This window comes from Lutra lutra, chromosome 8 (assembly GCF_902655055.1).
Source record: "Lutra lutra chromosome 8, mLutLut1.2, whole genome shotgun sequence".
In the NCBI taxonomy this organism is placed as follows: domain Eukaryota; kingdom Metazoa; phylum Chordata; class Mammalia; order Carnivora; family Mustelidae; genus Lutra; species Lutra lutra.
Genome location: NC_062285.1, coordinates 12,696,644 through 12,710,955, shown reverse-complemented (window position 1 = coordinate 12,710,955; position 14,312 = coordinate 12,696,644). Strand labels below are relative to the sequence as shown.

Sequence of the window (14,312 nt, the reverse complement as noted above, 5' to 3'; positions counted from 1 at the left end):
GCAGGTACCCAGGGAAGTCGTGGCTGGCTCTTGAAAGAGGAAAATGCTGGAGGCTCCCACAGCTCTTTGCAATGGACACAGGCTCTTTCTTGAGAGATCCAGCATCCGGCCTCCATGGTCACCACATGGCTGTGGGGCTGGCTGGGGAGGTTCTGGTTTGAGGGAGCTCTGTCAGACACAGCAGTCAGCATACCCTCATCCTTCCCTGTTCATACACCCATGACTAAAACGACGATACGGTCCCCACCCATCATCACAGAACAAAGGAGCTCAACATCTTCAGTCAGAGACTATCCTAAGCATCTCCTACACACCAGGAACAACGCTCGCTCTGAGAGAACCAAGACAAGGAAGCAGGCGGCCATATGATTCAACACCCCAACCTGGATATTTGCAAGAGAGGAAGAGGGCGCTTCACACATGTGCTGGGACAACAGGGGTAAGCCTGCTGTCCTGAGGACACTGGGTGATGAGGTCACCCTATGAATAAGATACATCCTTGGTCTCAAGGGATCCACAATCCAGGGGAAAGGTAGATACATAAATAAATCTGTCATCATTGAGCATGATGAGAATAAAAGGGTAAATACAAGAATCAGAGATGTGAAGTAATCCTGTGCTTTCTGAAAATTACGCAAAGCCTTGGGTATCAAACAAACCTGACTTTGAATTCGAGTTCTGCTGCTGACCAGCTTTGCGACCATGGGCACATGCCTTAACCCCCCAATAGGGAGACTGTCCCTGCCCTACAGATCTCCTGCAGGAACAATGATAGTAGGAGTCCTTGGCTCAGCAGCACACTTTGCAGATTTAAGTGAGACAAGTACAGACATGTCAGCATGTCACTTGGACTTGATAAGTTCTCCAAGAACGTCACTTGAGGGTTTTTTGTTGGTTGGCTGGATTTGATTTGTTTGTTTCCTGGATCCCAGAGTCTAGGAAGAGGAGCCCTAGGAAGAGACCAGATCCTGAAGGCTGCGTTAAGGAGACTGAAGTTCATCCTGTGGGGTCAAGGGAAACCACAGGAGTTAAACCTCAGGAGGAGCCCTGCCCACCTGTGTTGTTGAGACCCGCGTCCAAGGAGATAGGCCCCATGCCACATCCTCAGTTTTGTTTGTCTGATTCCTGCATCAGCCTCATACCCGGCTCCTTGCCTTGTCTCGTCCCTTCTGCCAGCAGGATAATCACTCCAACCTGCTACTCTGTCCCTGTTGCTCGCCTGCAAATCATCCTCCAAAGACTCTTGGCCTCCAAGACAAAATCCAAATCCTCCGTCTTGCCCTGAGCTCCAGGGCACCTGGCCCTGCCCACCCGCCTCACTCACTTCTCCCCACTAACTTCTCACAGCTGCTGGGACTTTGGGCGGGTGCCATTCCCTCTGGCATGGGCCCCCTCAACGGGTGGGATCCAGCCCTTCTCGTCACAAGAGTCACCATGTGTATCCAGCCCCATGCACATGCCAGCTCTCCGTGGTGCCTCCAGGAGCAAAACAGACAAGGGGCCCTCAGCTTTTTTCTATGGAGTCTCTGTTTTCAAGCGGTGGTGGGAAAGGAGACAGACAATAAATACACAAAAATATAAAGCATGTTAGATTTTTCCATGCCCCAGGAAGAAGAAAAGCAAATTTGGGGACAATGAGATTATCAAGGGGGAGCAGGGCCTGTGGGCCAGGGGTCAGGTTGTCAAATGAAATCAGGGGACCAGATGGACCATACTGAGAAGGCGACACATGAGCAAAGATTTCAGGGAAATGAGGGAGTTGGTGAAATACACATGGAAAGTGGGAGAATTCCAGGCAGAAGAAACAGCTAAAGGAAAAGCCCATAAGCCCGGGGTAGGGCTGGAGGGTTAAGGATTAGCACAGAATTCGGGGGGTGGGGGATGGTGGGGGGCAGACTCACAGCTTCTGGTGTCACCAAAACGGAAGCCAGTACAGTGCTTTCAGTAGAGGCCTGACGTGACTGAACTTGAACTTGAATCTCCGGGTTGTCATGCTGAGGACGGGCTGGGGATTGTGGACACAGGGCGACAGTCAGGCTTGCACTAGTCCAGGCAAAAGACAGCTGGGGACAAGTGGCCACATTCAGGAGATGTTTTCAAGCCATTTAAGCCAAACTGATTTCCTGATCAACGGATGTGAGGTGTAACAGCAACAGAGGGGTCTTGCCCCCAAAAGGCGGCCCTGAGCAGTGGGGAGGATAGGGCAGACTTTCTTCTCTGGGCTCCCAGGGCACATAGCTCTGATTTATGCCCCGTGCTTACACATCTGTCTTCTCCCAGGAAACAACACATTTATTTTGTCCTTGAACCGTGTCTCACGGGTCTTTTCGTCAGGGCCTTCTAAATATTTATCAAATGAATCACTGTTTAGTTTGCTAAGACAGCCGTCACAAAGGACCACAGATTGAGCAGATTAAAGATCAGAAATGTATTTTCACACAGTTCTGGAGGCTGGAAGTTCAAGATCAAGGCAGTACAAGGGTTGATCTCTTCTGAAGCCTCTTTCCTTGCTTGTAGATGTTCTGTGTCTTCACATGGCCTTCCCTCTGTGTGAGTCTGTGCTCCTCCTGCCTCTTCTTATAAAGACACTAGTCATATGGATTAGGGCCCGCTCTAATGACCACATTTCAACTTAACTACCTTCTTTAAAGACCGCATCTCCAAACACAGTCACCTTCAGAGGCAGCGGTGGCTACAAAGGCAACATATGAGTAGGGAGAGGGGGCATGGAGTGGAAAAAATTCAGCCCATGAAAATGACTAAATGGGTTAATAGTAATTTCAGAGACACAAAGGAGAACAAGCCAAATGAAGGAAACCAAGATGGAAAATTAAACATAAGAAGAGAATCAGAAGAAACCAAAGTCACAAAGCCAAGAGAAAAGAAAGGTTGAAGGAGAAAATGGTACCCAGTGCCCAGTGTGCAGAGAATCTTGACCAACTGAAGCGGGAGGTGATTTTCCAGAGGAAAATGCTGTTCCTATAACAGGACATGACCCTTTGCACCACAGAGCTGTGAAACTAAGAGACATCCTCTTCTGTGGAACACTAGTTGGGATGTTCCCATGCAATCTGAAATCACAGTTGGGGAAGGAATGGGGGCCCCTGGCTGGCTGTGTCGGAGGAGCATGCAACTCTTGATCTCAGGGTTGTGAGTTTGAATCCTATGTTGGGTGTAAAGATTACTTAAAAAAAAAAAAAAAAAAACTAAACACATACACTTAAAAAAAAAAGAAAACAATTGGGGAAGGAAAATACTTCTGTTGTCATAGAGATTTGAAAATGTCTAAGAAATTTTACTGAATAGGGACAGGTTTAATCTCCTCCAAAATATCTTTCAACCTATCTTTTAAATCCAAAAGTCTTCACTCTTACTCCTTTTGAAGTTAAGGGTTTACCCAAGTAGTAAAACATGCCAGATGGGATTCTGGGCCCAGGAGCTCTGAGTCTGGGATATGAAAAGATTTCTGGAGAGATGTCCTATTTCTTCTAATATTAACTACAGTCAGATATAGTTTGCTTTACAAACAGAGCACGCCAGAAGAGACTGAGGACAGAATTGCCCCCACCCACATACTCCTCCAAATACCTTGTAAAGTTGTAAGTTGTTGTTGTTGTTGATTTTAAGATTTTACCTATTTATTTGACACAGAGAGAGATCACAAGTAGGCAGAGAGGCAGAGGGGGTGGGGAAGCAGGCTCCCCGCTGAGCAGAGAATCCGACGCGGGGCTCGATCCCAGGACCCCAAGACCATGACCAGAGCCAAAGGCAGAGGCTTAACCCACTGAGCTACCCCAAGCGTCCCAAGTTGTAAGTTTTTTAAAAATAGACTACATCCACTCAAGGGGGAAATGAAAAAATAAAATCCTTTTCCCTTACCCAGGTGGGAACTGTGTAAGTCTTTTTAAATGTTCCAATATTGGTTTTGCAAGTAGGCAGATAAGCGTTACTGAAAAGTCCAATATTGCCCAAATTCTGTACTCTCCATTCCTTTAGGAAGCCATTTAGATCACTAAACAGTTTTATCTAACCCTTTGAGCCAGTACAGGTTTTGATAACACTGATTGGATGTAAAGCTAAAGTATAGATCGGAAGTTAGACGTATCACCATTGATCCTTTTCTGATATACCCTCTTCCTCAATAATTCATTGATTTGCAACAGAACTAATAAAAGCTAACACTTATGGAGAGCTCACTACTTTGCCCATGCAAGCTAAGTGCTTTACGTTTGTATTCATGCCTTTCCTCCCCACCCAAGTCACCCCAACTCCCACCCCACTTTCCAATGACCAGAAGGCTCTGCACATCTTGCATTTTGAAACATTCTCCCAACCTTTCCCAACTCCTGGGACCCTTCTGCCATGCCACCTAGAACTTAAAGGCAGAAACCGAGGAGAGAAGACTTTTTTAGTGGTCAGTCCAATGTGAATGATGTCCAGAATGAAAGATGACATAACCACAACAGAGAAGGGACATTTGGTGCCATACTCCAAGCCCAGAGGAAGAGAAGTCTCTTTCTATGAATGGACTGATGTAAGTGAACCTTTGTTAGATATGACAAGGCATGGAGATACAGTGACCCTCTTTTAAATTTCCTAATAAGAAAGAAAGCCTAATAATAACAGATGGTCATTTTTCATGCATTCTTTGGTTCAACAAAATTTGTTGAGTATCTACTACGTGCAAAGCATTGCGGTCATACTATGGAGGCAAATAAGCAATTACGTCACCGTGAAGATGTGAGGATATAGTAGAGGGAGAAGGCAAATTAACAGATAACTATAAACACAAAGTAGAAAATTGCTAAAACTGAGGTACAAGCAAATGTAATAGGAAAACCAAGGACAGAAAGATATATCCATTAAGGGGCTAAATCACCACTCTGGCTACAAAATTAAAAATAAAGAAAAGGCCATTTCCCTCCTAGAAGCAGTATATACCAACTTTATATACTAACTTCAGGCACAAAATAAATAAATAAATAAATAAATAATAAAAAAATTTTTAAAATCCTGTAGCATCCTAGAGAAACAAATGCACATAAGGATCGGGACAAAGCAGAAAATTCTAGGTGATTCTCCTGGAGTTCTGGGGAGTAAAGCAGAGGCAGGATTAAATGATAACAATTTGCCTGATGGTTCATTTTAATATGAATCTCTGTAAGGAAATCCCACATACTCCTTGACGTGGAAATGCTGGAGCAATTAGAGAAAAATCCCCAAGAAAAAAGGGACCTTCTGAGGTCCAGTTGTTCCTCCAAGAGTGGAGAGCATCCACTGCTGTCCACCTCCAAGAACGTGACCTTGTTTTTACTAACAGAGAATCAGACTTACAAAGAATGATTTTGGCTTCAACAATACGGCTCAGACTGTTGTCATTAACAGTTTTGATATGGAGGGGCAGTACTTATTAAAACAAAACAAAAAAAATACTGAAACCCACTATTAGCAACATTCTATATGATTTCTAGAATAGTTGGTGGTTGACTTTCTTTTAGTGCAAATCAAATTCCGCCCTTTCCTAAAATATGAACAATCCATTCTGGAAATACAGGTATTACATCACCACACCTAAAGCTGTGGCATTTTTATGGGAAAACAATGTCAGTGTGATGTTTAAAGTTTTGTCTATTATCTCCCCAAAATGGTTGGCTAAACACTTCATGTACCTTTGCCAATAATTAGATTTACATCCATATAGAAAATTTAGCATATATACTTCCTTTGAAAACAAATAGTTCTACTTCATGATGTCATGGGCAATACTGGATGGGCTAATGGAATTAATGTTTATTTGAGAATATTTGGTATTTATTTAGAATATCTGCAATTTCATCCAATAGCACCTCCTTGTAGCAAATGACCCCGCAGTGCACTTGAGACAGGGGAAGGACCCCATCTGAACGTTACAGGATAAGTGGTATACGGACGTCACCCAAAGGTCCTGTCATTCCTCCTAAGCTTTCAAGAGATCCCATTCATCAGTATCCAGAGCCCGGTTTTCTTTAAGGCTTTTGTCTGAAGGAATGTATTGTCAGCAATTTTGACAAAACATGTTTTAGTTTACACACAGCCATCTCAGATGGTACATCTGTTTGCTTTGACTAACCTCAGAAATTCAAGCAAAACATAGTTACAGTAGGTATATAAACAAGCAGGTCACAGGGTTAATGTTCTACACTAATGACTCTTCATCCACTCAACAGCACGCCAAGGTGGTAGGCTGTGCTCCTCAGAAGGAACAAAAGATAAATACTCACCTACCCAAAGTCAACCAACTCGAAGCTTCCAAGCGATGAAAAACTATTTAATCATTAAAGCAAAAAAAAAAAAAAAAAAAAAAAAAAAACAAACCCACAAAGACGATAAAGCCAGAGAGTTGCCTCCATTTTCGCTCAAAGAACTCTGTCCCAGGGCCCAACAGAGGATGCTAGAGGCATTGATTCTTTCTAATTTTTTGGATGAACACATATCACTTTATGCTCAATTTATGGAATTAAAATAATCTCTTCATGAATCAGTAAAAAAAAGATGTATCAAAAATCTATCAGAAGATGTTATTTCTCAAATCCATGAATCATTAGGAAAAAATCCTACATGCATGCATCATGCATGATATGAAGGATTTTTTTTTTTTTAATATTGACATTTGAGGGAAGGAAACACATTTCCAAAGGTCAACTTTCGACAGGGTTTGTATGTCTGTCTTGCAAGACGGGGCTCCCTAAAGCGGCCAAGAACAGCCCAGAGATAGGGCTCAGAGAGGCTTCATTGAATTTTGATTAAACAGGCAAAGAAAGACCAACTCCTGACTCTTTAACAATAACTGTGAGCTCTCGTCACTGGGCTTCCTTCAACTTCAAGTCAAAACTCCCCATCGAGAGGACTGGAAAAGGAATTGTACACAGTCAGGCCATGAGTGTACAGCATTCCGCAAACCCAAGGGGCAGTTCAAATGCATCTAAGCCCAGATACAGTCAAAAAACTAGGCTGCAGGAGACCAGCAGCTCCTCATCCCTTCACTGGCCAGTGAAAATGCTTGCAGGCATGGGCCCTGCAGACTCCCACCGGGAGGCCCAGGTTTAATGGACGTGGCTTGCAAAGATCCCACGTGCCACCAAGAAGTTAGTCTGTCTTTCCACGTTTCTCTGCGAAGTTCTGTTCAAGGTTAGGTTCAGCCTTTATCACGAAGTTACACATGTGCCAAGTACTTTCGGTGCCGGGTTGGGGGGTTGGGGAGGGGGGGGGGGGCAGAGGCTCCTTTTCTGCCTCTGTAATTAAACGAATCTGATGAGATAATCAGAAGAAACTGCTTGATCCCCCTGCCACTTCTTTCCTGTGCTTCTCGGCCTCTCTTGGCATTTTTCTCATTAATACAGGGAGCAAATTTAACCCACTGTCCCGGCCCAGCAGGCAAGCTCAGAAACAACCGCAAATTCCAAATGGGCCTTTTGGGTTTTTATTGTCCCTCCGTCAGCAAGAGGGTCTTCACCTCTCAGCAGACACTACTAAGAGCTCTTAAGTCAGCTCACAGGAGACGTGAGTCCCTTGTCCCGGCCCCAGAATGGTCTTAAACCCTGGGCCCTAACACAGCCTCTAGAGCGTAAAGCTCCCCGTCCCTCGCGCTCAGCCCATCCTAGAAAATGCTCCCCGTGGGTCCCTGCAAGAACCACGGAAGCGAAGAGAACGCGCCGGTAGTTGATCTCATGTCTTCTAAATTAGTAAATCCGCTTGTCGTTTGACTGACCGAAGGACTCGCGGGATATCACGTGACACGATCACACTATGCTCGGATGCTTCGCAAGGAGCACGTGTGGGTCTGCGGGTCCCGGCGCCACTAGAGACCGCGCCTTCCTCCCACCCGAGACGTGCTTCAGATCTTCTAACTCAAGAAACCACCTTTATATTCTTTTTTTTTTTTTTTAGATTTTATTTATTTATTTGACAGATCACAAGCAGGCAGAGAGGCAGGCAGAGAAACAGGAGGAAGCAGGCTCCCTGCTGAGCAGAGAGCCCGATGCGGGACTCGATCCCAGGACTCCGAGATCATGACCTGAGCCGAAGGCAGCGGCTCAACCCACTGAGCCACCCAGGCGCCCCACCTTTATATTCTTAATCATAGCACTAGACTCAACTTGAGGACACACTACAAGAAACTCAAATGCTGTGCCACATTTAATTCAAAAATACAGATTTCTCCCCAAACTTTCTTAAGGCTCGTTCACAGGATCAGAGTCTCATCTAACATAGAAGAGAATGGGATTACCCACGACGTTTCTGTAGGTTCCTCCTAAATATCTGTCAGATGATGGGCGTTCTCTCAGCTGGAAATGTCCCATCTTCCTCCTGATGTTAAGAATCATTTCTATTGGGGCGCCTGGGTGGCTCAGTGGCTTAAAGCCTCTGCCTTGGGCTGGGGTCATAATCTCCGGGTCCTGGGATCAAGCCCTGCATTGGGCTCTCTGCTCAGCAGGGAGCCTGCTTCCCCCTCTCTATCTCTCTGCCTGCCTTTCTGCCTACTTGTGATCTCTGTCAAATAAATAAATAAAATCTTTTTTTTAAATGTGCTTATTTTGGAGAAGAGGGCCACCTCAACCTTGTCTCTCAAAGGAAGGGGTTTTTTTCCCCCTTTAAGAAATTCCATACAAGGGGTGCCTGGGTGGCTCAGTGGGTTAAAGCCTCTGCCTTCGGCTGGAGTCATGATCACAGGGTCCTGATATCGAGCCCCGCATGGGGCTCTCTGCTCGGCGGGAAGCCTGCTCCCCTGTCTCTGCCTGCTTGTGATCTCTCTCTGTGTGTCTGTCAAATAAATAAATAAAATCTTTTTTTAAAAAACCATTTCTATTGTTGGAAAATAATCTGATAGAATCAACACATGGCGGCTCCCCCACATTCATAGGATTTCCTGCCTGGTTTTGTACAGTGTCATTAATACCCGTATTCTCCACCAGGCAGAGCGCATCACTTCCTCCTTACGGTCCTAACCTGGGACTGGCATCCTGTTTAAGTGTCTGCTTCTTCTGCTACACTTTGGCGCAAGAGCGCTTTGCCCCTCGTTCATCTTTCTAGCACCAGCGATGTGCACGCTCCCCTGTATACCCGAGTCTCAGCTCCTACTGAACTTGGAGCTTCTGATAACAATGTTAAATCAAGTTCAATCAGTAATATCAATCATCAGGATGAATATTTGGTTAAACGATTCATTTATTCCAGGGCCAAGACCTGAACTTCTAGGTCTTGTTCAGTATCATCCTTGTAGTATTTTTGTTTTAACTACTATTGCTTAAATACGATATCCACAAGCTATGTGCTTTCCTCCTGCCAAATTCCTATCATCATCCACTTGACTGACTTCGATTTTCCAAGCCAGTACCTAACATATATAGTTCGGTGGGCTCGTGGCGTTTTATGTATTTTACATATGCTCACTCTGCCTTTTCCCACTAGGGGGTAAATAACTAGAAGGCAAGGGCTATGTCTTTATTTTGTATCTCCTTACCACACTCAACTTGGAAATCTGGGTGGAATGAGTGACCAGTCAGGAAAGACTGCTGAAGTTATTTTATACAATATGATAAAGTCTAAACAGAAAGAAGAATTTGCTGTCATATGCCAGAGACTAGAACACAGATATTCACCCTTTAGAGATTGGTCTCAGCGTGAGCAAACGTCCACCCAAATCCTACCACTGTTCTAAGTCTTCATTCCTCCAAGAGAATAAAGTACGGTTGAGCATTGAACAACATAGGTTTGAACTGTGTGGGTTCACTTACACATTTTTTTTAATATAAATACAGTACTGTAAATGTTTTTCTCTTCTTGATAATGTTCTCTTTTTTTAAGATGTATTTGTTTGAGAGAGAGAGAAAGCACTGAGGGAGAGGGAGAGAGAGAGTCCCAAGCTAACTCCCTGCTAAATACAGAGCCTGATGCAGGACTCAATCTCATGACCCTGAGATCACAACCTGAGCCGAAACCAAAAGTCTGAGGCTTAACCGACTGCACTGCTCAAGCGTCCCACTTCCTTATGATTTTCATAATAACATTTTCTTTTCTCTAGCTTACTTTAGTGTAAGAATAGAGTGTATAATGCATGTAACATACAAAATGCGTTAATCCATTATTTACGCGATTGTTAAGGCTTCTGGCCAAGAGGGGGCCATTAATAGTTAAGTTTGGGGGAAGTCAAAACTCATATTTCGACCACACAAGGTGTCTGTACCCCTAACTTCTGCATTGTTCATCTGTATACGCGGAACAACTCTCTTGTAAATAGACAACAGACTGTACCAGTAAAGATTTACCCAGATCAATCTGCAAAAGAAATTAAGATTTCAGCCATTATGTTCTGAGCACCTCCAAGATGCAGGCTGGGCAAGTAAAAATGTATCTTTGGATGATACAACCAGTTCTTATTTCTGAAGCTTAAAAATTAAACACTAATTCCCACTCAAACAGGTTTGAGAACTAACCTGATAGCCACCGAAATTTAAGTTCTTAATTTGCACAGGACAATGCTTCTAAGCTATATTTCTTCTTAAATAGGACTGATGCTTGAGGCTGGGTCAGTCCAGAGTCTGACACCCAGACATTTATTTTCCCATCAATTGCACAGCATGAAGAAAGCAATGGAAACCGAAATCTGCACTTGTAAACATTATGATATAAATCTGAGATTAAAATATGTAAACGGGGCGGCGAGCTCCTGGCTGGCTCGGCCAGGGGGAGCATGTGACTCTTGATCTCAGGGTCGTGAGTTCGAGTTCCACATTGGTTGCAGAGATTACTTAAAAATAAAATCTTCAAAAATATAACAAAATATGTAATCCATTCTATGAAATCTGTTTCTACATTATGATGGCCTGTGTACTTTCCTGAATGGGTATCATCATCCTGTCAGGCCACATCTCAAAACTAGAAACATCAGAAGCTCATGGCTTAAGTTTTCAATGGAAGTATCATTTGTTCAGCTTTCAGTAAGGAATCAGACAGCCTCACGGGGCCATGAAGCATTAGTCACTAGATTAAACATAACATATGGTAAATAAACCATCAATACCTTTAGTAATAGGAATGAGACATTCATTTTCATACCATTTAGGCATAGGGCTTCCCAACTGTCCTCTGTATTTATTCAAGTGGTCAACAAGGGTCAGACAGATTTGAATAACCCATAACAAGTCAATGGCAGAGCCTAGACCTTGAATGTGGGGCCCTTCCCAATATCCCTGCCTCTGAACCCGGACAGGACATGGAATCAGGCAAAAAACAGATATATGTAGGGAGCCCACTTAGTCCTATGCCATGAAGACTGCAAAGATCAGGTTTTCTTTTTATTTCTCAGCCACGTATTTGTAATCTTATTCCAGCCTATTAACAACTGATTTTGAAACATTTAATGATCTTGCTTATGAAAACTTTAGAGTGTTAAAGAATTTCTGGTGTTTTGATAATTGTTTTTATAGCATGTTTGGGCATACCGCATGATTTACTTCATAAACATCCCAATGTGAACTTAATTAAGTTCTGGTGAGAAGTCACAACGCTCTCAAGGAATAGATTATTAAGAAAACTGCAACCAACTTAGTTCTTGGCTCTCGCAACTTAAATTTAGATTACTATAAATATACCCAATTGTGCACACTGCCAAATACCCTATTTCAGTGTTTGTTCATAAAATGTAATTTGAAATGCATGTAGGATGATACAGCCGTTTTGTAAAAGGAAATTATTATCTGTGATAAAAGCAGTTGTTGACATTAGAAATGCAGACGCAAGGATCCAGACGGGAAATTTAATAAAAAGAAAACAAATGTAGCAGGGGGAAGGGGGGGTTAACAATATGGCAAAGCAAAGCCAGATGTGGCTGCAAATATTTGCCTACAGGCAAAACCTGGACTCCTACCTTTCAGATGGGCCATCAACAGCCACTAGAAGCAAAACACGGTCCCAGATTAAAAAGGAAAGTGCGCCCTTCTGATCTCTGCTGCTGGCTTGCTGGAAGGCACCCCTGTGAGTTGAGATAAGCATTTGTAAATTTCTGAGCTGGCTCCTTTTGGCGCTCAAGTCAATTACCTCTGGATTTCCATGCTCCCAGCTCCTCATATCCATTGCTTCCTCACCAGCACTTCTCCGGCATGCCCTGTGCGGCGGTCTAATGAACTGACTTTAACTACATTCCCCATAGAGCACAGAGAGATGAGAGGATTCCATAATGACTGTAGTTGAACACCTTTTACTACTTTCAGATAATCTGGTAAATGTTACATTCTTTAAACAAAACCCCCTGGAAAGTTCTCCCCTCTTCGTGTCAATGCAGTATTCATCCTGGAAATCGTTATCACGGATCCCCAAGACCGTGCAGGACTCCCAAGTGTCTCTTCCTGATGCTCCCTAGAGCGAGTTATTATCATGGACTCAGCCTCCTGTGTTGGTGCCATTTGGGAGCTCATGGTTTTAGTCTTGCCGGTAAGACAAGTGTGTTTTTCAGTCTGTATTTTACTCCAGGCTATGGCAGTTCTCTTTCCTTAATGCCCCAAATAATTTCATGCCTATGCAAATGACAAAATTCATAGCTCTTCCCGAAGGAGGTTGTTAGGCACCAATTTCAAATTATCATCTGACTCCAAAAGTTTACGTGAGTTTGGCTTTCAGGTCAGGGATTCCTTCCTAAGACCCAGAGAAGATATTCTAAAAGCATCAAAGGAAAGTCAAGTTTTTTGAGATATTTTTAGTACAAGTGCAACCCTTTCAAGATGGAAGCTTTTCATAGTTCTCCAACCTTGGGCATAATTCAGCAAACCACACAACAATAATGCCCTTTCAGGTTCTTAAATTCCTATCACTCAAGACAACCCATAATCTTGAATATCACAGAGACCCTGTCTTTTCCTTCTTCTCTTCCTAAGTAAATTGCTGGAAGACTCAAATTATAATGGAACTAATGAGCGTGAAACCTGTGGGTGGTGTGGAAATACTTGATCCTGCCTCAAACCCACAAAAATGCCAGAAGGAAGGCAGCACCCAAGGGTGTGCACAAGACATTGTGGGAAGAGGACTGACCTTGAGATCCAGAATGATTTGCCAAATTTCCTGCATCTGTGTGTCCAACAGCACAGTAATGTTTCTAATAACATGATTCACAAGAATCTAACATTTCTTCAAGTCTTGCCATGAACGTATCTGAAAAAAACAATAGCCACATTAATAGAAATCAGCCCCGGAAAGATCTACCCAAGGTCGTTTTAAGGACATTCAGGTTAGGGAGTTTAGGAGAGTTTAGACCCTTAAACAAAATTTTCTGACCAATATTAGGCAGCCCCCAATTGCTAAATGAGACCCCCTAGACTATCAGGGTCCTGCGCAAGAACTCTTGGTCCCAGGGGCCATTTTCAGCCTCAGGGTGAAACACAGAGGGGGTTCTCTGAGCCCGTGACCCCCTCCCAACCCTCCCTCCGCTCATGCTGGTTGGCAGCTTCATAAAAGCCAAGCACACGTGGGGCCAGCTAGTTAAACTTTGGCCAAACAGTAACCTTAAAGTGGGCACATTCAGCGTCTGGGTATGAACACATAATCATTTCTTTTAAAAGGGTTCAAACCTGAAGGATACTGAATAAACAGGTATTTAAGAGGAGTGGGGAAGAGCAGATCTTAATGCCAACCTTAGCTTCAAAGCAATCAGTAAGCTCATACATGGCAATGTTCTACTAGACACGATGCAAAACAAGATGCGTATACACATAGTAGTCTTCAGTTTTAATTCTAATAATTTGGATCTTTTTTTATTTCAACAGGAATACATGAACATAACATAGTCTTTGGGGAAATACTGACACGAAAAAAAAGAGGAAATTGTTAACAACCCTAATCTTAGGATACAGAGGAAACCAGTGTTAACATTTTGATGTATGCCATATATTCCTTAATCCCTTTATTACTCTTTTTTTTTTTCTTTGAGAGAGAGAGAGCATCAATTGGGGGGGTGGGAGGAGTGGGCACAGAGAGAGAGCCTTAAGCAGGTTCTGCAACCAGCATGGAGCCCAACACAGGGCTTGATATCACAACCCTGAGAGCATGACCTGAGCTGAAATCAAGAGCTGGACACAACCAACTGAGCCACCAAGGCTCCCCAAGTACTCATTTATTTATTTAGCATCCATTACGGGCCAGGAACTGTGTGTATCCTTTCTGTCCTTTGCCTACACATAAATTTGCATACTTTTTAAACCTGATTTATACTACTCTATCAAGAACATTTTATCATCGATTTTGTGCCATATTATTCCATTAAGTGTATAGATTTATCACTCTTT

At 43.3% G+C, this 14,312-nt stretch overlaps 1 long non-coding RNA gene across 7 annotated transcripts in view; it reads right to left on the bottom strand.

Annotated features, from left to right (window-relative positions):
- Positions 1–13,188, bottom strand: part of LOC125107410 (uncharacterized) — a 137,987-nt gene extending 124,799 nt beyond the window's left edge. For 6 of the 7 annotated variants that reach the window (XR_007129545.1, XR_007129543.1, XR_007129541.1 and 3 more), the window contains exons 1-2: positions 13,063–13,188; positions 11,906–12,010 (exon numbers count right to left, since the gene is read on the bottom strand). This is a non-coding gene — a long non-coding RNA (uncharacterized LOC125107410). Of the gene's footprint in view, positions 1–1,356; positions 3,185–11,905; positions 12,011–13,062 lie in introns of those variants that run through there. The other variant, XR_007129539.1, reaches the window with a different exon arrangement.
- Positions 13,189–14,312: the final 1,124 nt, after the last annotated feature.